Source organism: Ornithorhynchus anatinus, chromosome 1 (assembly GCF_004115215.2).
Source record: "Ornithorhynchus anatinus isolate Pmale09 chromosome 1, mOrnAna1.pri.v4, whole genome shotgun sequence".
NCBI classification, from domain to species: Eukaryota; Metazoa; Chordata; class Mammalia; order Monotremata; family Ornithorhynchidae; genus Ornithorhynchus; species Ornithorhynchus anatinus.
In genome coordinates, this window is record NC_041728.1 from 50441793 (window position 1) to 50466124 (window position 24332).

The window sequence follows — 24332 nt, forward strand, 5'->3', positions numbered from 1 at the left end:
TCAGAAGGTCATGGGTTCTAATCCCAGCTCTGCCATTTGTCTGCCGTGTGACCTTGGGCAAGACAATACACTCTTCTGTGCTTCGGTTACCACAGCTGTAAAATGGTAATTGAAACTGTGAGGCCCACGTGGAACAGGGACTGTGTCCAACCCAATTTGCTTGAATCTACCTCAGTACTTAGTACAGTGCCTGGCACATAGTAAGCACTTAACATATGCCATATGTTATATATGCCAATTATTATATTGTTAATATTATTCTCTTTGCCTCAGTTACTCATCTGTAAAATGGTGATTAAGACTGTGAGCCCCATGAGGGACAGGGACCGTGTCCAACCCGACCTGCTTGTATCCACCCCAGCATTTAGTACAGTGCCTGGCACATAGTAAACACATAACAAATACCACAGTTATTAGTACTATTATTTTCTTGTTGCTATTGTTCTGTTTTGTTTTTTTACCTTGATTTTGTCTTTTCCACCTTGATTTTGTTTTTTCCCTGATTTTCATATGCAAATAGTAGAGAAACCCCAACCCCTAGTAAGCTGCTCCAAATATTATACTCAATAATGGTTTATCAGATGGGTAAGGGCCCGGTGGTGGTTACTGCTGAGATCTCAGATATGTTCTGCTCTGTGACACGGATTACACCCATTCAAGAAGAACCAGCTGAGAGACTATGGATGACTCGGTCCAAATCATCAGCACTACTGCAAAAGCAATTCATGTTCTTGCCCTGCTGGCAGTAGTACATACCTCTTAGCTTACTGGTGATTAAGCAACGCTTACCCAAATAGAAAGAGACAAGGAAAGTTACACTGCCAAATTTTAATGGACAAAATGTATAAAGTGTGCAAGAGATTCTCTCTCAAAGACACGCTCACAGGTGCAGTCTCACTCACCATTGGCAACATCATCTTCAAACACAAGGTCAACTTTACTACTCCATCAAGCTCTTTAAAAATGTTAAAAAAAAGAAAATGCTGATTCTCTTGCTGGGGGTTATTAAAATATCTTTGAGAAAGGACTGTTTAGAAGAATGTAGAAATCTGATTTTATTTTATTCTAAATGATGCAGAATATAGCTCTGCTTCAAGTTGCTTGCCTATTATGGCAACTTGTTTTGAGTTTACCAATCTCCTTCTGCTTTAGCTCTAAAGCTGTATTGATCCTGTTTCACACACTACTTATTTCTGAGTGGGCTTCACTAGAATTAAAGTCTGGGTAATTCGATATTTCTAGTGGAACTCTAATGATAAAAGCTCTTGGGCCAATATTTATTAGCTCCACTGAATAAACGGTTTAGGTGGTGGTGACTTTGTCCTCTTTTAAAGTTTTAATTACTGGCTTGCAACTGCAATTATTTTGTTCTTGTTTGAGTTTGTCTGTAATCTATTTTAATTGCATTCTTTACTTACTCATTCACAGTGAATGGTGTTATCAGGATTATACTCCTGAACACTCTATGAACAAACCTATCAGTTGCTTTTGCACTGCTATGACCCACCAAATGCTTTCAGGAATAAATCTACTCTTCAGTCTACAAAGTCCATTTGATGGCTTCTCTCTTTCTCTATTTGCCCCAAATTGTCTGGACATATCAGATTTATATCCTAAACTTCAAATAAATTTTGGGTTTAAGTAGAAGGAAATCAAAGACTTTCATTTTTTTTCCTAAGGTACACTGTTCCCTCCAACTATCAGCCTGGGGTTTTCCTAGCTCTTACTCCATGCTCCCGTAATATTCGAGATCAGAACCAATAAAGCCCCCCAATTATCAAGGCAAAAATAGCTAAACCTACAATAATGGGAGAAAGAATTAAACAATCATGTCTGTGAAAATGTAATTTGGGTTTCTGTTTTTCCACAGGCATAAAACTAACCTAAATTGCAGATCTAAAACAAATTTCATCCCCCCCAACTACAAAACATTTTTAACTACAAAAATGCTGAAGCCACAAATTAATTAATTCAACCATATTTGCTGGCACTTACTGTTGGGACCACACATAAAAAAGAAGCCCAGTTACAGCACCCTTTGACTTAATTCTCCTAACTAGCTCCTCATTGTGGGCACTGAATGTATCTACCAACCTGGTATTCTCTTATATTGTACTCGAAGATCTTAGTACTGTTTTCCATAAATATGATTGATTCTACTTCACTGGTCAGATTCCTGAGAGACAAAATGGAATTGGCTCCAGATGGTTAATATGAACTGAGAGCTTTCAACATTAAAAGTACTGTAAAATGCTCAAAGCTTCATTCACTGGGTTGATCACTCATGAGGATGTTTTTTAAAAAAATAAAATCACAGCATTTCAAAACTTTATGACATTTCAACAAATTTCATGCAACCAAAAAGACCGGCAGCCAAACACGGTTTTCAAACTGAACACAAGTACATTTGGGGATTAATGGTCCATTAATACCGGGGTGATTTGTTCAGAACCAGCAATTTCTCACATGAGGACTCCCCAGAATCCTTTGTAAAAGAAGACTGTGGGGCTATTTTTTCACCTTTCGAAAGGATAAATGACAGTATAGAAGCCATCCCCTCAAGCTACTGATTGAGCATCAATCTTTGCAGAGAAGGTTAATATCGGTTGAGCCTCAGAGACTAAATTAACATCTCACCTTTAAAGAAAGAGCAAGAAGAAGCTTTCAGGGAAAAAAAGTCACTGAGGGAATGAGGGGTGGTTCTGTTTCAGACTGAACACTGAATATTAACTGGGTAGGATTCTCCAGAGTGATTGAGAGCATGAGTCATTTACCCTTGGCAACGGTGAAGAATATCAAATCACAACTGCTGAAAAGCTCTGACATGGTACTAAATATTTTTAGTTGCAACATAAACTTCTATCTTTTACTCAATTAAGACATCTCACTCACATCACTCTCCAGTCCCACCTCAGTCCACTCCATCTGATCATTAAGCAACCAAGCAAGGTTCAAATTGTGTGGGGTCCCAATCCCATCTGGTCCAACCTGTTGTTCAGGCATATTTATTTAAAAGATAGACAGTTTGCTTGGGACTTAAGGCCAGATGGGTTCTGTTTGTTTCCAAAATTTTCAGATACGGCTGGATACATGACTTTGCCTGTAGAGAAGCTGTCCTGCATACCATCATATCATAAATCTTACATATAGAAGAAGAGTTTATAAAGGAAAATACCTCATGAAAGATCTATTCTCATTTTCTCTTTTCTCACAGGAAATACTGTTGTGCTGACCCAAAACTATGAATTAAAGCTTCAGATTCACTTCAAATTCTTTAAAAATGAACATCCAACATGAATCATCATGAAACCCAGCTCAGATTTATCCTCTTCACTCTATTTTTTTCCTGAAGAAACAATTCTACTTATGTGGCTTCTGGATGATCCCAGTGAACCTAATCTAAACATCTAGCTCCTGGGGCCAATAAAGTGCTGATTAAGAGTCTCCAGTTCTGGGAATCAAGATTTGCTAGATGACTTCATTCATTCCCAAGGTTTATTTTGAAATACTCAAAATTAATAACTAGACCAAAGAAAAAGAATCTCTCATCTATACAGGCAAATAATATTGGAACCTTTAAGACAGCAAGCTCACAGTGTACCACGCAAAAGGAAGCCAGCTGACCCCTCCCCACAAGAACTCAAGGTAACACAGTTGTTGAAACATAGCTTATGGTGAGGTCCCTCCAAGCCAGGAAGCTAGCAAGGTGGTCCAAGAGCACTGCCCAGTGCCCAGAGAGATAACTCCAGAATTGCAGGACCATCTTTAAATAGAAAATGAGGTCAGAGAGAGGTCTCCAATGTTCACCAAAGGACAGTCTGATTTATATTTGTTTATACATGACATTTTTTAGAGTGCCCAGTAAAGGGAGAGTCTAGTTTGTATTTAAATAAGTTTGAATAATGCTACTGAGCCACTTTTAGGCAGATGCAGCATAAACCATGAATTCTCAGAAGAGTTAGTTTGCCTCACCCAATTTCCCAGAACATGATTTTTCTCCCCAAAATATATACTTAGTACATGAACAGAATGAATATGTGAGAGCCTTAATGCTCTCTGTCTCTGTCTCTGTCTCTGTCTCTCTCTCTCTCACACACACACACACACACACACACACACACACATCCCCTCCCCCCCGCCCAGCAGAACAATGAGGAGGGAGAAACCTCAAGACAGAATGCCGACCCAAGGTCTATCATTCAGGTTCTTCCATGCAAACTTTCATATAGTAGTTGCCATTGTTTTTATGAGATGTTCTTCCCCTTGACTCTATTTATTGCCATTGTTCTTGTCTGTCTGTCTCCCCCGATTGGACTGTAAGCCCATCAAACGGCAGGGACTGTCTCTATCTGTTGCCGACTTGTTCATTCCAAGCACTTAGTACAGTGCTCTGCACATAGTAAGCGCTCAATAAATACTATTGAATGAATGAATGAATGAATTTCTTGACTTGGTACAATCAACCCTCTCAGTGGAAAGAGCCCGGGCTTCGGAGTCAGGGGTCATGGGTTTGATTCCCGGCTCTGCCACTTGTCAGTTGTGTGACTGTGGGCAAGTTACTTCACTTCTCTGTGCCTCAGTTACCTCATCTGTAAAATGGGGATTAACTGCAAGCCTCATGTGGGACAACCCGATTACCCTGTATCTACCGCAGCGCTTAGAACAGTTTTCTGCACATAGTAAGCGCTTAACAAATACCAACATCATCATCAACCCTCTCTTAGCTTTCTGGTAGGTATTAATAATAATAATAACAGCAGTATTTGTTAAGCACTTACTCTGTGTCAAGCCCTTTATTAAATGCAGGGGTAGATTCAAGATAATGAGGTCATAATAATAATGTTAATAATGTTGGTATTTGTTAAGCGCTTACTATGTGCAGAGCACTGTTCTGAGCGCTGGGGTAGATACAGGGTAATCAGGTTGTCCCACGTGAGGCTCACAGTCTTCATGCCCATTTTACAGATGAGGGAACTGAGGCACAGAGAAGTTAAGTGACTTGCCCACAGTCACACAGCTGACAAGTGGCAGAGCTGGGACTCGAACTCATGACCTCTGACTCCAAAGCCCGTGCTCTTTCCACTGAGCCACGCTGCTTCTCTATACAGAGAAGTCATACAGAGTCCCTCTTCCAGATGGGGTTCACATTCTAAGTCAGAGGTACTGAATTTCCATTTTACGGATGAAGAAACTGAGGCATGGAACATTTAACTGATTTGACCAAGGTATTACAGCAGGCGAAAGGGAGAGACAAGATTTGAACCAGATCTTCTGATTCCCAGGCCCATGCTCTTTCGTCTAAGCCATGCTCCCTCACAGGTAGCTGGATTCCCCCAGCCCTATATTCTCTTTGAAGGGTCTACACACACAAATCCTCAGATAGAACAAACATCTTCCTCCCTCCTCCAAACCCATCCCTCCAACTCACAGCTCTCTAACCTTGGAACTCTCCTTCCTCCCCACAAAACCTCCACACTGTACCTATACCCAACTTTAAAGTCATCCTAAAATCCCACCTCCTCTAGAAAGCTCTCCCCAAATGATTCAGCACAGCCCAAATTACCTCAATCCAATGGCCTTAGTCCTTATATATTTTTGCTCATCCTTAGCATTTTGGTATGACGATATTCAATTTATTTATTCAATTATTCAGCTATTTCACCATGACATACTTGTAATAACTATTATATCCTTGTTCTTCCTCCTGCTCCCACTATTCATAAATTTTTGTCTTTCTGCCTCCTGCACTGCTTCTGGTATACTTTCCCAAGAACTTAGTGTCCTGTCTTGCATCCAGTATGTACTCAAGAAATACCGCTGATTAATGAATTGGTAGTTACAAGTTCTTCCACTTTTAAGCTAAAACCCTCTGGCGTTCCTCTTCCACATTTTCTCCATGCTTTCCTTATCAATGCTAAGGCTGTGAGTCTCACTTCTCAAAAATTCTGTTTGGAGATGTCATTGGCACCAGCCACCAATGAATGAACTTAAAACCATAAAAATCCATTAATCAGTCAGTTGCACCTTTGGGCAACTATGAAGAGCCAGAAATTGACTCCTTAATTCTTGACAGGATATGGGAAGAAATGTGCAGGTAGAAATGTTTAATTCCTGATTCTGCCAGATAAGCCCTAAGGTCACACAGAATGGAAGGATGCCCAGATGGTGAAGAACTCCCCAAACCCCAATCAAGACATGGACCACAGATCAAATGACTTCTTTCATCATTATTATTGTAAAAATTAATAATTATCATATCAGGCACACAGTCCTCAACATAGGTAGTCATCAAATGCTATCAGGGTGGGGTTTGGCCTGGTTCATGAAATTGAGTTGAAGAAAGAAGGACTGTGTCCAGGATGTGTTTGGGGCAGGGGTGGGAGGGGGAGATGGGGGCTGCACCCAAACCCCTATAACCACCTCCCTGTTTCAGGTCTCCTTGGGTGTCCCCGGCAGGAGAGTGACAGGAAAATCTGCAGCCTCCACCTTCTAGGATGTGGCATATACCAGGAACACCATTCAGTGAGCTGCGCTGTGCAACCACCACTTGCCTCTCCTTCCTTCATGTTCATGCCCTTCCAGAAGTTATATCGGGATCACCTGGGTGTTTTCTATACTTGGTCTTTGACTTTTTTAAACTCCTATTGGGCAGATCTATGCATAGCACTATGGCAGGATCTACAGAATTGAGCTAGGCCAGAGATCAGAGATCCACAGCAACATTCCCCAACACACACACCCTCTCACAGCATCCTTTCTTGAGGTGCTCCCCCACAGCCCTGAAACACAGAAGTCATAGTTCCAAAGACAGTATGAATAAAGGTATCTGGATGCCTCTATCAAGACCAGACACAAAAACCAACTAATTTGATGTGGACTCTTGATTATTTTTAATTAGTGAACAGGTGAAACAGTTTATTGATTTTTTAGTGCCTGAACTAAGATTATTAAAAAACCATTTCAGTAATTGACGAGAGATGTTTTAGCTCCAACTAGAGCTGGGTGCTAAGGGCAATCAAAGTTGAGTGCCAAAGCACAAACACACAGAAGTTGGTTTTAGTAAGTGTGAAGCACAGAATGGTATGCAAGTGTTAAGCCTAGTTATTGATTACACTCCCAAGCAAGGGAGAGCTGCTGGATTCTTTTCAACAATAAATACATTGCTAAGAAAAAGCATGTCCTAGCTGCAGCTGGCTGTTTGTAAATTCAGATTCATTTTGTAAGAAGCATGGGGTGAATTGGAAATCAGCTCATGTCTTCTTTTCATTAGCATACCATTTGTTTTTGGTTTTTACTTCAGCTTTCTAATTCTTTATATTCAGGATAACTCATCAAGCAACATATTTGTCCAGGGCATCCTGCAACTAACGAGTCAATTGTATTTAATGAACACCCACAGAGTACAGCCCCATTTCAGAATTTTCCTCAAGTTTGGAATTTCTTTCATTCCCAGAAGCCTGAATGAAGCTCAAATACCATATTAGATAACAAGAAGACTTTTGCCTCAGGAGATTGAAATTAAGGCCACGTTAGCTTAATATCCCCAAATTAGGACCAAAATTATTCAGGGTTTATTTAGAGGGATACTAAAAGAAGATACATAATTAACAGCTTGAACCAGAATCCAATTGTAAAGTCTATTATAAAGTATTTATTTATATTAATGACTGTCTCTCCCTCTAGACAGTAAAGTCCTTGTGGGCAGGGAACATGTCTACCAACGCTGTTGTTTTATACTCTCCCAGGCACTTGGAGACTCAATAAATACCATCAATGGATTGATAGAGAGGCTCTGGTCATGGTCAAATAAGATTCCCAAATAGGATAATGATCAAAATATGTATTTAACAAGTACCATAGATTAGAAAGGACCATAACAGAAAAGTAAAGTCAAGGCTTAGAGCGTAATTTTTCAAATCATTGAGATTGAAGACTGTCAAGGCCCATCTGAGGATGTAATTAATGGAAATCAGGTACCGTGCATTTCAGCCATTTGACTGCCTGACAGCTTAGTTTGGGGAAAAGATTGGAAAACTGGGTTTAGTCTAAAATAACCCCCAAATTAGGATAAAGATCAAATTAACTTGCCCTAGCTTCCTTTTTAACCCAAGTATAGCTTAAGTAGAGAGAACTACATTATCACCAAATCTTATTTACCTTGTTCTTCAAATCATATTATATATTTTGGGTCAGGGATCCCTGAAAAGAGCAAAATCACTTTTTTATACACAATTAATAACCATGACTGCTGTTTCTCTCCTCTCCATCTTGACCCTCTCTTTCCAATGGCCCCCAACCGAGTTACATTAATTCAGTTCCAAATACTGATGCAGCATGGTTTAGTGGAGTCAGAAGGACCTGGGTTCTATTTCCGATCCCACCATTTGTCTGGTGTGTGACCTTGGGCAAATCACTTAACTTCTCTGTATCTCAATTTTCTCACCTTTAAAGTGGGGGTTAAGACTGTTAGCCTTATGTGGGACAGGAAGAAGCAGCATGGCTTAGTAACAAGAGCATGGGCTTGGAAGTCAGAGGTCCTGGGTTCTAATCCCAGATCTGCCATTTATCAGCTGTGTGACTTTGGGCAAGTCATTTAACTTCTCTGTGCCTCAGTTACCTCATCTGTAAAATGGGGATTAAGAATGTGAGCCCCATGTGGGACAACCTGATTACCTTGTATCTACCCCAGTGCTTAAAACAGTGTTTAGCAAATAGTAAGCACTTAAATACCATCATTAACCTGATTAGCTTTATCTACCCCAGCACTTAGAACAGTACTTGACACATAGTAAGCGCTTTAAATACCATTATTATCATTACCAAGGCTCAGTCCTGGGTCTTCTTCTATTCTCCATCTGCACCCACTCCCTTGAAGAACTCATTGGCTCCCATGCCTTTAACTACCATCTCTACATGGATGATTCCCAAATCTAACTTTTCCACCCCAACCTCTCTTCTTCTCTGCAATCTTATGTTTCCTCCTGCCTTCAGGGTGTCTTTACTTGGATATCACCTTCACAATATCACCAAGATCTGCCCTTTCCTTTCCATCCAAACTGCTACTGTGCTGGTACAAGCTCTCATATTATCATGACTGGATTATTGTGTTAGCCTCCTATTGTGTTAGCCTCCTCTCGGATCTCCCTTCCTCCTGTCTCTCCCCACTCCAGTCTATTCTTCATTCCACTGCTTCTTCCTACAGAAATGCTCTGGGCATGTCACTCCCCTCCTCAAAAACCTCCAGTGGTTGCCTATCAACCTTCACATGAAACAAAAACTCCTCACTCTTGACTTCAAAGCTCTCCATCACCTTGCCCACTCCTACCTCACCTCTCTTCTCTCTTCCTACGGCCCACCCACTACACTCCGCTCCTCTGCTGCTCACCTCCTCACGGTCCCCCGTTTGCGCCTGTCCCACAGTCGACCCCTGGCCCACATCCTACAGCTGTTCCTGGAATGCCTCCCTCCTCACATCTGCCAAACTAACTTTCTTCCCCTCTTCAAAGCCCTACTGAGAGCTCACCTCCTCCAGGAGGCCTTCCCAGACTGAGCCCCCCATTCCCTCTGCTCCTCCTCCCCTTCTCTTCCCCCTCATCCTCTGCTCTTCTCCTTCCCCTCCCCTCAGCACTGTGCTTATTTGTATATATTATTTATTACCCTATTTATTTTGTTAATGAGGTGTATATCTCCATGATTCTATTTATCTTGATGATGATGTTTTGTTTTGTTCTGTTTTGCTTTGCTATCTGTCTCCCCCATTTAGACTGTGAGCCCATCACTGGGCAGGGATTTTCTCTATCTGTTGCCGAATTGAACAATCCAAGTGCTTAGTATAGTGCTCTGCACATAGTAATTGCTCAATAAATACTATTGAATGAATGGATATCCTACTGACACCTTAAACTTAACGTCTCTGAAAAATAACTTCTTAACTTCTCACCCAAACTGTGCTCTCTCCGTGTCTTTCCCATTACCGCAGACAACACCAATATCCTCCATTTCACAAGCCTGTAAACTTGGCTTTATCCTTGACTGATCTCTCTCATACAACCCACATATTCAATCTGCCACCAACACTGCTAAAATTTACCCTTTCTTCTCCATCCAAACTGCCACTATGCTGACCCAGGCTGATATAAGCACTTATTCTATCCTGACTTGTCTACTACATAAGCCTCCTTGCTGGTCTCCCTGCCACCTGTGTCTCCCCACTCCAGTCCATACTTCACTCTGCTGCCCGATTCCTTTTCTAAAAAAAATTCAGTCCATATATTCCCAGTGGTTGCCTATCCACTTCTACATCAAAAAGAAACTCCTTACCATTGACCTTAAAGCCCTAAATCAGCTCAACCCCTCCCATCTTATCTTGCTGATTTCCAAGTACAATCCAGCTCACATGCTTCACTCCTCCAATACTGGCCTACTCACTGTACCTCGATCTTGTCTATCTTGCTGCCAAACCCTTTCCCACATCCTCCCTCTATCTTGGAACTCCCTCCCCTGTCATATGTGACAGACTACCAATCTCCCCACTTTCAAAACTTTACTATAATCACATTTTCTCCAAGAGGCCTTCCCCGACTAAACTCTCATTTCCTCCACTCCCTCTCCTTCCTGCATTGCCTTTGAGCTTCGATCTATATCCTTTAGGCTCTTGATAGCCACCCCACCCTCAGCCACAAAGCACTTATGTACAAGTCTGTAATTTATTTCAGTGTCTGTCTTCCCCTGTTGATTGTAAGTTCTTTGTAAGCAGGAAAGGTGTCGAACTACTCTGTTGTACTGAACTCTCTCAAGTGCTTTGTACAGTGCATCGCATAGAGTAAGTGCTCAACACAATGCCACTGATTGACTGATGGGGACAAACAGGTGTAGGAGTCACCTCTAGACTGTAAACTTATGGTGGCCAGGGAACGTGACTACCAACTCTATTTTGTACTCTCCCAAGCGCTTAGTACAATGTTCTGCACACAATAAGCACTCACTAAATATGATTAATTGTATGATTAGGAATTGTTGAGGAAGAAGAAATAATGTTTCTGAGAAGAAGAGGGGGCAGGGTTTAGCAAATAAGGGTGAATTAAAAGTGACTGGAATCAGCCTGGTACTTGGATTTTCACCAACATTACTCTACAGCACAGGAACACCAGTGGAGAAACCCTAACTGCAGAGGTGATTTCAGGCAGGGAATTGGTGGTGCAAGATTAGTGGAGGGTCAGAGGGCAAAAGAGAAATGCCATTCACTTTAAAAATTTCTAGTTATCTTGACTCTCTGTGGCCCATTAGGTCACAAGGCCATGATGACCAAGTTTCAGCCTAAACAAAAATTCCCTCATACAATGATAAGAGATAATCATGGCCTCTAGTTTGGGCTTAAATCCTCATTACCTACTTAGCCTCGGTTGAATTCCCTCAAGCTGCTTTACATATCAGGACTAGTGAAGACAGGTTTTTGAGTTTGTGAAAACTTTAACACAACTGATTACACATATTGCAGCCAATGGACTTGATTCAAATAAAAGAGGGAAAAGTACATTCTTACTATTTATAACTATAACCATTTTATTGGTTGATTCAAACAAAGAAGTCAAGTTCAAAAAGGAGGCAATCTCAACGAGTTAAATGGTATTTTATCATCGGTATAAGGCCAGAAAATAAACCCAAACTATTGGAGCTGAAAAGAGGGAGAAGAGAAAACAGCAAGGTATGCAAAAGGCGAGCCCATAGTAGAGGCTTTAGCTGTTCAAGCCAAATTGCCAAGGGATGGATAAGGTAGAGATGTCTTGTCAGCTATCGTTTCAGGGAATTAGGCTTGCATGATCCAGTTTGAAATTTCTTCAGATGTGTTTATCAGCCATGTTCCAGGGCAGATGCCCCTAGGTATTTCTGCTGCTCTGGGGAAAACAAGAAATGACTCCCTAAAATTGATGTCTCAATGTTTGGATGATAAGGTAATGCTTCTCTCTGTGGCAGTTCCACAACATCTCTTCCTCAGAGCCTGCCAGAGCACCTACAGACATGTGCAGAACAGCCCATAAGCCTTTTGAATGATCAAAACCATCAATTGTGTCCAACACTGGCAGGAAGAGAATTCACCAGCCTTGCTGTCAAATTAAATGAAGATGCATGGCAGGAAGGGAAGTAGAAGGGGGTTTTAAGAGAAGCCATTCACTCAAATTGAGCAGCATAGCCACAGATTTAAGACATTTCCTCCCAGTTAATTAGCTGACTCCCAAGGATAAAACCCTATAGAAACTAATGATAAAATTTTAGGTTTATGAGAGATTATGTATAAAATCAACATGGTCATCCTTAACATGGTCTCCAGGCACTCTGATTGGCTAAGCAATGATTCCTAGATGACAACTGGCTGGGAGGTCAAGGGGCCCTGAAATCACAGTTCATTCCCTCATGTGTTAGCATTGTCTCTCTCGTCTGTTAGAGGAACAGCGCTTAGAACAGTGTTTGACACATAGTAAGCACTTAAATGCCATCATCATTATTATTATTAAGTGCTGTAAAAATAATCTTGGGGAAGGGAGGAGTTACCCCTTCCCTATTCTGGCAGCCCACCAGGTAGTGTCTGCCATGGCCTCACCCTGCTTCCCATAAGAATAGTGAAAAATGATTAAATCCTCATTTCTCCTATTCACCTTTCCTTCTTAGTAGCCTATGCCCTTGAATCTGTTCCCTTTAGGAACTCCAGTACATATCTTCATACTCTGCCATTTTCCCTAGCGGTAATTTATTTTAATGTCTAACTCCCCTTCTAGATTATTAGCTCTTCGTGGATAGGGATCATGTCTTAGTGGATAGAGCAGGGGCCTGGGAGTCAGAAGGTCATGGGTTCTAATACCACCTCTGCCACTTGTCTGCTGTGTGGCCTTGAGCAAGTCACTTCTGTGCCTGTTACCTTATCTGTAAAATCTGTAAAAAATTGTAACTGTGAACCCCATGTGGAACAGGGACTGTGTCCAAGACAATTTGCTTGTACTCAACCTAGTGCTTAGTTCAGTGCCTGGCACATAGTACGTGCTTAACAAATACCATAATTATTATTATTATCTACCAACTCTGCTGTATTGTTCCCTTCTCATCACTTAGTATGGTGCTCTCACAGAGTACACGCTCAATAAACACGACTGACTGTTTCATTGGAATGGTGACTGAGGTTAGGATATATGCACCAGGTGCCATTTGATCAAGGTGGCCCTAGCCTGAATTCATGTACCTTTAAACCCTGCTGCTTCCCCTACCTTAGTTTCTTTTAGTGTTTACCTCCCTCATTAGAGTGAAAACTTCTCAAAGGTTGGGATTATGTCTACTAACTGTAAATTTGTCAGAATCTCTTTGTAGAATGATGACTGCTTACATGGCCATTTTTAAACCAGATAGATATAGATTGCCAATTGGAAGGAAAGGAAATTTGCTCAGTCACCAATTTCTGGTCCAAATTCTTTGATTAAAAGAGCGGGGAGGGGAAAATGGTTGTGAAACAGTGTAGTGTTCTGCCTTGAACTTCAAAAAAAATCCAGTCACCATTACGAGGACCTCTCTCACCATAATCAACTAAACACTGTAAAAAAATGATATTTATTAAGTGCTTCCTATGTGCCAGGTACAAGGAATGATCAAAACCATCAGTTGTGTCAAACACTGGCAGATCAAGGGTTTTCTCATCCTCCACTCATAAATTTTTCATCTTCTCTGAAACCCACTCTGGTCATCAGTAAACACACCCTGACACCACACAGTGTTTTCATAAATAGCATTGTGTGTGTGTGTGTGTGTGTGTGTGTGTTTTCTCAGCTCTTTAATCTGCACAGAGAAGTTGGGGAGGGGAGGAGGACGACAGAGGATACAAACTAATCAGATTGGACACAGTCCATTACCTTACTGTATTAATCCCCATTTTACAGATGAAGTAATTGAGACCCAGAGAAATGAAATGACTTGCCCAAGGTCACACAGCAGATAAGTGGTGGAGTTGAGATTAATGAATCCAGGTCCTTCTAACCCCCAGGCCTGTCCTCGTTTCACTAGGCCCACACTGTTTCTCACTTTAAGAAACCATTTGCTTAGTTTTGGGTATCCAGGCTTAGGCAAGAGGGTCAAAACAATAAAGTTATATTATTATTATGGTATTTGTTAAGCACTTACCATGTGCAAAGCACTGTTCTAAGCATTGGGGGAGATACAAGGTAATCCGGTTGCCTCACATGGGCTCACAGTCTTAATCTCCATTTTACAGCTGAGGTAACTGAGGCACAGAGAAGTTAAGTGACTTGCCCAAAGTCACACAGCTGACAAATGGTGGAGCCGGGATTAGAACCCACGACCTGATATTTCCTCTTTGATCTGAGCCAGATAACTAAGATCAAATTGATGTTAACAGAGAAAATATAGTCCTTTCTTAGGATAAATCAGATTTCTCCAATTTTGCAATTAAGTTAATTTTCTATAAAAGCATTTATGGCAAAGCCCAAGTTTTTGGACATTTGTGTCAATCTTGCAGGCGATTAAGCAGTCTTAGAGGGCCACTCCTAGACTATTTCAGCAAATTTAGCACTCAGAAAGAGAGTTTCCTGATACTTTAGGTAATTATATAAGTACAATTGAGCAGCTTCACTTAATATGCTGGAGAAAAAAATTAATGAATCCATGACTGATGTGTCACTGAACGCTTCTTCAGTTCCACCTGGATTTTCATTATCCGGAGCAAGGATAGCAGTGCTCCTGATCATGCCTGTCACAAAGCTTTTCTGATTCATTAGAGGAGAAAAATGCAAAGCCAACCAAAAGTATTTTCACTTGAAACCAACCAAATACATTTTGAACCCCTGCTGAGCTAAAGCAAAATAGTTTTGCAAAAATGGCACAAACTGCAGACCCAGGGAGCTACTTTGCTTGATTCCTGCAGAATAGGGAGGAGAAGGAATAAAAGTATGTATTAGGCATTTACTCTGTTCAGGGCACTGCATTAAAGTCTGGGAAAAAATACATCTTACAGTCAGGTTATTCACCTTTCTATCTGATTTCCATTTGGATGTGTTTCTCTGTATAGACACAAGAGACAGAGAACACAAACCTCACAGTATGCTATCAACTCCACACGAAAGCATTCACTCAAAATGTCTTTTCAGCAAGTCTCAGTGGGTTTGATCAGTTAGGCGAGATCCTTGGTTAGGGCTGTCCCTAGGGAAAGGGGAATTAGGAGAATTGGCCCAGTCTCTGGGTTTCAAGTGGCAGAGTTGCTCTGGTCCTGAAAAATAATTCAGCATGGGACCAGATTGGTTCCAGGAGCTTGTGGGCTCAGTCCTGGGCAAGCATGGTAGAGGTGATTTGGGGCATGGAACTGAGCAGAGAGTAGTTCTGCTCCCTGAACTTCCTTCTTCTTCCCTTCCTCTCCCCTCCACCTTCTGGACCCGCCAAATAACCCCCACTTCAAGCTACCTAGAGCTGACCCAGTCTTTATTTCAAGGTATGATATCTATGACTAGACTGTAAGCCTGTCAAAGGGCAGGGACTGTCTCTATCTGTTACCAATTTGTACATTCCAAGCGCTTAGTCCAGTGCTCTGCACATAGTAAGCGATCAATAAATACTATTGAATGAATGAATGAGGAAGTGTGCCCATGTAATTTGCATAAACAGATTCAGGATGGAGCAAACATATATATCCAAAGTCAGAAGGACCTGGGTTCTAATCCCTGTTCCATTACTTGTCTGCAGCGGGACCTTGGACAAGTCATTTAACTTCTCTGGGCCTCAGTTACCTGATTTGTAAAGTGGGGGTTAAGAATGTGAGCCCCACGTAGGACATTGACTGTGTTTAACCTGATTAGCTTGTATCTATCCCAATGCTTAGTACACATAGTAAATGCTTAGCAAGTATCATTAAAATAAATAAATAAAAGATCCAGCTAGTTCCCAAGTTTTCCGGTTTATAAAATGAGGAAACTGTACTGGCCTTAGCTTATTCCCAGGGGGAGTTGTAGGATTTCATGGAGTGTATTGAGATCTTCCAAAAAAAAAAAAGGGCGGGGGGGCTGTCGGAACTGGATAGCAGCTTAATTGGCTGAGGCCTATAGGCACTGTTCTAGCAATTTGAAAGAGTACATCTGCAAAAGATGTCACTTCTAAGCCTTTCAAAATTCAGTCCTGATAGAATCAGCCAAAGCACACGTTTGGGAAATTAATCAGCAGATGCATTTCAAAGAGGAGAAATACAGACAAATGAATCACAACCATGTTCCAACAAAGCAAAGAAGCTCTGCCACCTCTGACTGTATTGGACAACACTCCTCTCTGCACATACTGTAGCTCGTTGTGGGGAGGGAACATATTTACCAACTCTATTTTACTGACTCTCTTGAGCACTTAGAATGGTGCTCTGCATGATAGGTGCTCAATAAATATGATTGTTTGATATACTGCAGATTTGCATTAGGCAGCCTTCACACAGAGAACCTTGTTACCTGCAACTTTCATTGAACTTCTATTTTTGGAATAAGTGCAGAGTATACAACAGAGCTGACTTCTGCCCTTGAATGCCTAAGCAGACTCCTCTGCAAACAAAATTTCTCTTTAAATCTGGGAAAGAAAAGCCTAATAACAATAATAACAATGGTGTCATTTGTTAAGCACTTACTATATGCCAGGCACTATACTAAGCGCTGGGGTAGGTACAAGCAAACTGGGTTGGATAAAGTCCCTGTATCACATGAGGCTTACAGTCTTAATTCCCATTTTCACATAAAAGAACTGGGGCACAGAGAAGTTAAGTGAGCTCCCCAAGGTCACATAGCAGACAAATAGAGGAGCTGGGACTAGAACCCAGGTCCTTCTGACTCCCAGGCCTGTACTCTATTCACTAGGCCATGCTGCTTCTATGAAAGAGTGGCTTCTGTGTGTTAGGAACAAACCAAAGTCCCCCATTGAACCCTGTGAGCAGGGAATGTGTCAGTTATATTGTTATATTATACTTTCCCAAGCACTTAGTACAGTACTTTGCAGACAGTAAGTGCTCAATAAATATGATTGATTGCTTCACACACAGCACCCTCCCTTCTGCTTAGTTTTCGAAGTAAGGACGTACAGCATCATTATGTTGGGACCACAAGACCTTGCTTAGGGCTTTGGGCATCCTCTCCTTGTACTGGATAGAGCTGAGGTTCCAGATCCCAATGTTCAGTCTTTATGCATATGGATAAGGATGGCTCTTGAACTTAAATAAATAAGGTACAAGAGTCCTATAAAAAGCTAGTCTAAACTTGATAGCATTTTAGCAAAGGCAGGCTGTTCACTATTTGCAGTCACCTTGGATTGTCAGGCTCCACATAATGGGAGTGTTTAGATGAGCAGGCTGAATGGAACATCAAAGGGGATATACACCTTAGTTCCAACATCCTATCAAAATTTCATGCACAAGACAAGGCTGATGGGGAAAAAATATTTTTTTTTAGTAACGCATGTCAAAACTTGGATCAGCTCAGACGATATTGCCTGTCATTCTGCAATACATTTGAAAAGAGATATTGAAAAGACATCTTACTGGCATTAATGAACAGGTGTTACCAATGAACATCTTTCCTGGTGTATAATGAGTGTCATCTCTGCCTCTTTGAAGCCTTACTGTCTTTAGACGTCTTTTCTTCATTATTATAGTGAAAAAATTTTTAGTTAGGCTAGCCAAAGCTTCCAATAACAATCTGATTGGGACACTGGGTTTGTAAGAACAGGAGAACATTACTTTCTAAAACACATTGTGAAAAATTCTCCAATAATTGATCATTATTTGTGAAAACCTAAAGTTGGCACAATATCCAAAGCACTGCAGCTTGGATTGTTAATTATACTTATAAAGCCCAATTTATTCTTTCTCTTATTCTTTTTTTTAATGGTATTTGTTAAGTATATACTATGTGCCAGGCACCATGCTATATGCTGGGGTCAATATAAGTCAAGCAGGTTGGACACAGCACAAGTGCTACATCAAAGTTTTAATCCCCATTTAGAAAGATGAGGTAACTGTGACCTTGCCCAAGGTTATACAGTAGACAAGTGGCAGACCAAAGATTAGAACCCAGGTCCTCTGACTCCCAGGCCTGTGCTCTATCCACTAGGCAACACAGCTTTGTCTTTACTCCAGTTACTGCTAGTTACTAATAGGTAGATACTCCAGTAGTTCAAACTATTTTTAAATGTAATTTTAGGGGGAAAAGAATGCCTTAACAAAATTGCCACTCTGAAGTGATGTGAAGAGTTGTTGTACTTCCAGGTGGCTCAGTGGAAAGAACCTGGGCTTCGGAGTCAGAGGTCATGAGTTCGACTCCCAGCTCTGCCACTTGTCAGCTGTGTGACTGTGGGCAAGTCACTTAACTTCTCTGTGCCTCAGTTACCTCAACTGTAAAATGGGGATGAAGACTGTGAGCCTCACGTGGGACAACCTGATTACCCTGTATCTACCCCAGCGCTTAGAACAGTGCTCTGCACATAGTAAGCGCTTAACAAATACCAACATTATTATTATTATTAATGTAGCTGTGTTGGTCCCTCTCGCTCTCTTCAAGACTGCAGTAATAGTTACTGTACTTCTAGGGACTGGGCAGTGATGCAGTTAGTGAACATTGATTACTCCTTGGGAAAACTCAGAGACAATCTAAGGAGAAGCTTGGCGACTCTAAACTGTAAGCTCATTGTGGGCAGGGAACGTGTCTACCAACTCTGTTATATAGTACTCTCCCAAGTGCTTAGTACAGTGCTCTGTAAGCTCTAGCCTAAGCTCGTTGTGGGCAGAGAATATGTCTGTTATATTGTTGTGTTGTTCTCTTCCAAGTTCTCAGTACAGTGCCCTGCACACAGTAAGTGTTCAAAAAATACAACTGATTGTTTGCTCTGCAAACAGTAAGTGCTCAATAAATACGATTGACTCCATTTTAGGAGGTTTTACTGTCACTGTCTAAAGATCCTTGTTGCTCCAACTGAGGAATCAATCCTTTATACAGTGAAGTCACCCAGTGTAGCACCACGATTTGCTCTGCTCCCCCATGGCTCTCAGTTGACACCACCACCATCTTCCCTGCCCCAGAAACCCATAACCTTGGGATCCATTCATCCTCCATTCTTCACTGGCATTCACTTCCCACATTTAGTTTACTGTCAAATCCTGACAGTTCTTTCTGCAAAATTATCTCCCAGAACCTCTTCCTCTACACCCAAGCCGCTACCACCCTACTACAAATTTAGTTCTTGTCATGGCTTGACTACTGTATTAGCTTCCTCACTGGTTGCCCAATCTCCAACTTCTCCCCTCTCCAGTCTATACCACATGTGGCTGCAATCAATCAATCAATCAATTGTATTTATTGAGCATTTACTGTGTGCAGAGCACTGCACTACAGGCTTGGGAGAGTTCCCTGCCCACAACGAGTTTACAATCTGGGGTGGGGGGAACAGACATTAATATAAACAAATAAATTATGGATATGTGCATAAGGGCTGGGGGAGGGGTGATTAAAGGGTGCAAATCTAAGTGCAAGGACAGCACAGATTGCCAACCTTATCCATTTAAACTTTATCCTTTCCTGCCTTAACTCTGCCCTCTCCTCCGCCAGGCAAAATTACTTTTCTTCCCTCATTGGTGCCCATGCCCGTCACCGCCATCAATTGCTCCAGACTTTCAATTCTCTCCTCAGGCCCCCATTCCTCCCCATCCCCCATCCCTCACCCCCAATGATCTGGCCACCTACTTCATCACGAAAATTAACACGATCAGGTCTCAGCTCCCCAAAGTCACCCCTCCCCCTTCTACCTCCCCGCCCCCCGCCCAATCCTCTCCCCTACTTTCCCATCCTTCCCTGCAGTTTCTTCAGAGGAGAGCTCCTCCCACCTCTCAAGTGCCACCCCCTCCACCTCTGCTTCGGACCCCATTCCCGCTCACCTTATAAAAACCATCGCCCTTTCCCTCCTCCCGTCCTTAACTTTATCTTTAAACACTCACTCTCCAATGGCTTCTTCCCCTCTGCTTTCAAACATGCCCATGTCTCCCCCATCCTAAAAAAAACCCTCCTCAACACCACTTCCCCTTCCAGTTATCACCCTATCTCCCTCCTACCCTTCCTTGCCAAACTCCTAGAACAAGTCGTCTACACTCACTGCCTAGAATTCCTTAACTCTAACTCTCTCCTGGACCCCCTCCAATCTGGCTTCCGTCCCCTCCACTCTACCGAGACTGCTCTCTCAAAGGTCACCCATGACCTCCTTCTTGCCAAATCCAATGGTTCCTACTCTATCCTAATCCTCCTCGACCTCTCAGCTGCCTTTGACACTGTCGACCATCCCCTTCTTCTCCACACCTTATCTCATCTTGGCTTCACAGACTCCGTCCTCTCCTGGTTCTCCTCTTATCTTTCTGGCCGTTCATTCTCGGTCTCCTTCGCAGGCTCCTCCTTCCCCTCCCATCCTCTAACTGTAGGGGTTCCTCAAGGGTTAGTTCTTGGCCCTCTTCCATTCTCCATCCACACTCACTCCCTTGGTGAACTCATTTGCTCCCACGGCTTCAACTATCATCTCTATGCAGATGACACACAAATCTACATCTCCTCCCCTGTTCTCTCCCCCTCCCTTCAGGCTCGTATCTCCTCCTGCCTCCAGGATGTCTCCACCTGGATGTCTGCCCACCACCTAAAACTCAACATGTCCAAAACTGAGCTCCTTATCTTCCCTTCCAAGCCATGTCCTCTTCCTGACTTCCTTGTCACTGTAGATGGTATGACCATCTTCCCGTCTCTCAAGCCCACAACCTTGGTGACATCCTTGACTCAGCTCTCTTATTCACCCCACACATCCAATCCATCACAAATGCCTGCAGGTCTCACCTTTACAATATCGCCAAGATCCGCTCTTTCTGCGCCATCCAAACAGCTATCTTACTGGTACAGGCTCTCATAATATCCCGGCTGGATTATTGTGTCAGCCTTCTCTCTGATCTCCCTTCCTTCTGTCTCTTCCCACTCCAGGCTATTCTTCATTCCACTGCCCGGATCATTTTCCTGCAGAAATGCTCTGGGCATATCACTCCCCTCCTTAAAATCCTCCAGTGGTTACCTATCAAGCTCTGCACGAAACAAAAACTTCTCTGGGCTTCAAGGCTCTCCATCACCTTGCCCCCTACCTCTTCTCCCTTCTCTCTTTCTACTGCCCACCCTGCACGCTCCGCTCCTCTGCCACTCACCTCCTCACTGTTCCCCATTCATGCTTATCCCACCGTCGACCCTTGGCCCACGTCCTCCTGCTGTCCTGGAATGCCCTCCCTCCTCACCTCCACCAAACTCTCTTCCTCTCTTCAAAGCCCTACTGAGAGCTCACCTCCTCCAAGAGGCCTTCCCAGATTGAGCTTCCTCTTTTCCCTCTGCTCCCTCTCTGCCCCCCCTTCACCTCCCCTCAGCTAAGCCCCCTTCCCCCCCTTCCCTCTGCTCCTCCCCCTCTCCCTTCAGCACTGTGCTCATTTGTAGATATTTTTATTACCCTATTTATTTTGTTAATGAGGTGTACATCCCCTTGATTCTATTTATTGCGATTAAGTTGTCTTGTTTTTGTCCATCTGTCTCCCCCAGTTAGACTGTAAGCCCATCACTGGGCAGGGATTGTATCTATCTGTTGCCAAATTATATATTCCAAGCGCTTAGTACAGTGCTCTGCACACAGTAAGTGCTTAATAAATACTATTGAATGAATGAATGAACACAGATGGGAGTGAGAGAAGAAGAAATGAGAGCTTAGTTGGGGAAGGCTTCTTGGAGATGTGATTTTAATAAGGTTTTGAAGGTGGAGAATATGATCGAATGAGGATATAAAGGAGGAAGGAGTTCCAGTCCAGAGGCAGGATGTGAGTGAAGGGTCAAGAATGAGATAGATGAGATTGAGGTACAGTGAGTAGGTTGGCATTAGAGGAGCAAAGTGTGCAGGCTGGACTGTAGCAGGAAATCAGAAAGATAAGTTAGGAGCAAGGATTGATTGCTGTAAAGCCCATGGAAAGGATTTTCTTTTTGCAGAGGTAGTTGGGTAACCACGGGAGGTTCTTGAGGAGCAGCGAAGCGTGGATTGAACAGTTTTGTAGAAAAAGGATCAGGGCAGTCGCAGTGAAGTGTGGACTGAAGTGGGGAGAGACAGGGAGCAGGGGAGGTCACAAGGAGGCTGATGCAGTGTCAAGGTGGGAAAGAATAAGTGCTTGGATCAACATGGTAGTACTTTGGATGGAGGGGAAAAGGCAGATTTTAGCAATCTTGAAAAGGATGAATTAACAGGATTTAGTATGTGGGATGAATTAGAGAGGTGATTTGAGGATAAAGCCAAAGTTACGAGTTTGTGAGATAGGATGGATGCCAATAGTGATGGAAAAGTCTGGGGAAGAACAGGGTTTGGATGGGAAGAAAAGGAATTCTGTTTTGGACATGTTAAGTTTGAGATGTAGGCAGGACATCCGAGTAGAGATGTCTGCCTGAATCATCTTCCTGAATTATCACTCTGCCCACATCTCTGCTCGCCTCACAACCCTCCACTGACTTCTTCCATCTCTCCTCATCAAACGACTCACAATCGACTTCAAGGCTTTCCATATTCTCGTCCCTCCATACCTATCTGCACTTTTCACCCGCTATTCCCAACTTTGCCTCCATCCCCAGCTCACTCTTTTTCCCTGGCTTGCACTTCGCTCCCAACAGACAGAGAGATTACAGCTCACCCAACATTTAAAGTTCAAACCCCTCATAAAATCCCTTCTCCTCCAAAAAGTTTTCCTTGATTGATTTCCCAGCCCTCTCAGTTATCCCTTCTGCCAACATTAGCAAATATGAACTTCTTTAAATCCTCCTTGGCACTCATGCACATACATGTACCTGGTTCTTTATACCAACCATTCAAGTGGATAAAATGTTTATGTTTGACCCCCTTAAAGAGAGGCAAGCTCCTCGTGGGCCAGGGATATATCACTCATTCTTTACTCCCCAAGTGTCTAGTACAGTGCATTGCACCAAATGAATGCTCATTAAATACTACTGCTTCTACTAACCATTACTACTGTCAACAACTGTGAAAGGCATGGGACTTTTCATTCTCTGGGTGCTCCATGAGCGGTGTGTAAATATATGTACATATATATATACTAAGCCACACTGCTTCTCTTTAGATAAACATATAAATGTATATCTACAGAGCAGTGTATATATATGTATATCTACCGAGAAGCAGTGTGGCTTAGTAGAAAGAGCATGGGCTTGGGAGTCAGAGGTCTTGGCTTCTAATCCCTCCCCCGCCACCTGTCAGCTGTGACCTTGGGCAAGTCACTTAACTTCTCTGTCCCTCAGTTACCTCATCTGTAAAATGGGCATTAAGACTGTGAACCCCACGTGGGACAAACCTACCCCAGGGCTTGGAACAGTGCTTGGTAAGTAATAACTGTTAACAAATATCATTATTATTATATACACATGCACCCACATATATACGTATATATATACACCCCAACACATATACAAACACACATATATGTGTGTGTTTGTATATGTGTTGGGGTGTATATATGTATATATATGTATATATACACACCCCCCAAACCTCCAGCTGCAACCGAGTTTCTTCCACCGCCTTGTACTCCTCTCCAGAAACGACGGGGTCCTCTTTTCATTTCCCTTCCTCCTCCTGTCAGGCAGAGCATGACAATTAATCGCACAATCCCTGGCACCTGTTCTTGCAGGGCAGGATGACGAAACGCCACCCGCCAAGCGAGGGGAATATAGAGAAACCTCGGGGACGCACGGGGACAGGACATCGCTGAGGCTAAAGTAGCGCGGCAGCACAAAACCAAATCGGGAAAGGGGAGGGGGGGGAAAAAAAGAGGCCCCAGCGAGGATCGAACTCGCGACCCCTGGTTTACAAGACCAGTGCTCTAACCACTGAGCTATGGAGCCACCACCGGGCCGCCTCGGCCGGGAGGGTAATAAGGACCACCCCTGCTCCTTGCCCTGCTGGGCTCCTTCCCAAAGGTGGCTGGTGGCCTTTCCTTTCCTTTCCTTTCCTGGACTCATTTTGGGGCAGGACCGGACCCCGCACTCCCACGGGACACATCTGGCAGATCTGCCCTCGGATGCAGAAAAGGGGGAGGGGAAGAGGGAGGAGGAGGAGGAAGACGATGGGGGAGGGGGGAGAAGGAAGGGAAAGAGGGGGGAGAAGGAAAAGGAAGGCGGGGGAGAAGAGGAAGATGGGGAGAGGGAGAGAGGGAAGGGAAAGAGGGGGGAGAGAAGGGAGGGAGAAGGAAGGGGAAGAGGGAGGGG

The 24332-nt window shown here is 42.9% G+C and overlaps 1 non-coding gene across 1 annotated transcript; it reads right to left on the minus strand.

Annotated features, from left to right (window-relative positions):
- Nucleotides 1-23896: 23896 nt before the first annotated feature.
- TRNAT-UGU lies at nt 23897-23969 on the minus strand. The gene has a single exon. It is a non-coding gene; the product is annotated as a tRNA-Thr (tRNA).
- Between the last annotated feature and the right edge of the window lie 363 nt (nt 23970-24332).